The sequence below is a fragment of the Daktulosphaira vitifoliae genome, unplaced genomic scaffold (assembly GCF_025091365.1).
Source record: "Daktulosphaira vitifoliae isolate Bord-2020 unplaced genomic scaffold, ASM2509136v1 Scaffold_4, whole genome shotgun sequence".
Taxonomy (NCBI): Eukaryota; Metazoa; Arthropoda; class Insecta; order Hemiptera; family Phylloxeridae; genus Daktulosphaira; species Daktulosphaira vitifoliae.
Genome location: NW_026099575.1, coordinates 8,269,116 through 8,271,335, shown reverse-complemented (window position 1 = coordinate 8,271,335; position 2,220 = coordinate 8,269,116). Strand labels below are relative to the sequence as shown.

Sequence of the window (2,220 nt, the reverse complement as noted above, 5' to 3'; positions counted from 1 at the left end):
TGTTTCATTAAGCTGAATGGTCTATGATATTGCAACGAAAGTGGAAAGTATTGAATAATAAACAGTCCAACAGTTGCCCTTGACGACATTGACAATAATCTAGTAAAATTAGGGGAAGAAATATTGTAGGTTTCATAAAGTTGGTTTACATACGCGTTACACAAAATAAGAGCGCTCTATTGTCATTTTCCTAGATTTCGCACTCGATTTTGACAAGACAAAATTAATTCTGACATTATTTGAGGTAATATTCAAATCTGAGTATTAGTTATTTTCAAGAATGGGCAAGTCAATCGAAATAATTAACTCAAGTTATATCAAGTATGAATAATGTCGATAAATTAACAGTTAAAGGTTACCAAATTATAAATTTGATTAGCCAAGTTGAATTTTTTTTTTTTATTAATTAAGATATGTAATTTTATTTTTTTCATTCACTACTCATTTTTTACATAAATTATTAATAATATAGAAATTTGCCTTTTTTTTAAATATTAAAAAAAAAAATTTCCACATTAGCTTGACTACATATTAATCTTAACAATATTATTTTTTTAATTATCATACAATTTTCTATTTAATGATTTTAATTTTAAACTTGAAGTTGAGCTAAAAGTCATGATAACAAATTCAACTTTTTTTTTTATTATAAATTTTCAAAAATTCAATTTTAAATAACCAATAAAATAGGTTAACAATTATATTTTGCACTGATTATTTTTAAACATAATAAAATTCAAAATGAATAATAATAAAAACATTTTTTTTTATAATTATTAATTGTTTTTTTACAAGTAAATACTCATTTTTTAATAATTATTTCTGATATCAAAACTTAGAAGTGATAGAAAAAGACTAATTTAAGATTTGAAAGCAGTGCGAAAAGTTGATTAGAAATATTTAATAATTATATTTTTGATTTAGATGAAAGTTTATTGTAGACCAGTGTATTTATTCATAAGTAAAAACCCAGTACAGGGGGGTCGCGGCACAGTAGTTTCGTGGTATAGTTGGATCAAGTATAATGATATCTGACAGTGATTAAAATCACTATCAAAAATAAACGCTTCGATGCAAATCTTTAGATAGTGTTTAATTTTAAAAAAATTGGTGTTTTATTCCAAAAGCTACATGATCTGCTGGTTCCTTATTAATATCTCGATTAAGATAAAGTATGTCGAATGAAAAAGGGTTTATTAAAAAATATTATTTCTCATAAAAAAATTGTGTGGATCCATACACTTTTCAATAAGTTATAGCATTATAAAGTTAAATATAATATAAAAAATAAAATCGAGAATTTTCACACGAAAATATCATTCCGTAGCCATTTTCGCCGTGAAGACAAGTCCAGAGGTCAATTTTTTTTTTTCAAATTAAATTATATTACATAAGCTTTAATTTAAGATATATATAAAAGTGTCAGACCTTCCGGAACACTTTCAAAAGTTAAGTTGAAAAAGTTAATTTTTTGTGAAAAAGTTGTCATTTTAAATCCCCTCCTGTGGGCTGGTAAAGGGTTAAATTTATAATAAAAATATATCAAATGATAGGTAAAAACATCAAGCATCTATAAAAAAAAAATTATATTGATATGTTCATTTTTGAAAAAGTTACGGCACATTTTAGTAAGAAAAATTGAAAAAATTGAAAAAATTAGCGATTTTTAAATTTGTAATTTTTTGGAGGTTTCCCCCATTTACGGGGAACGAGGGAATTTTTTCAATTTCTGAAGGTAATGTCTTCGACTAGATACAATTTGTGATCTTTTGACGTATCGTTGAAAGAAATCCGTTCGGTGAGTGCTGAGAAAAAGTGGTAACAGACACAAAAAAAAAAAAAAAAACACATCATTGTAAAATTAATACCTTCTCAGCTTCGCATCGAAGCTAAACAAAAAATTTTCTATTAAGTATTGCATCAAGCCCTTTAATTTTTCACATATTTGTCATAGAAGTAAAAAATATACTACTTTATCATTATTTATTATTTCTCCGTAGAAATAAAATATTAATTTCATACTATATTTAATTGCTATAAAAAATATTATTCAGAAATTATACTTTTAAATCTAAGAATCACTAATCAGAATATAATTAAAGCAATGGTGTATTTAGAGGGGACATAGGGGCACGTGCCTCCCTTATTGACTGAGTCATGTAAATATTTTATCCAGCAATATTATGATGTATAATATCATTAGAAGAATATATTTTTGGT

At 25.0% G+C, this 2,220-nt stretch overlaps 1 protein-coding gene across 4 annotated transcripts in view; it reads left to right on the top strand.

Annotated features, from left to right (window-relative positions):
• The window catches only part of LOC126904481 (uncharacterized), a 125,999-nt gene that overhangs the window by 83,520 nt on the left and 40,259 nt on the right, over window positions 1-2,220 (top strand). The window lies entirely within an intron of this gene.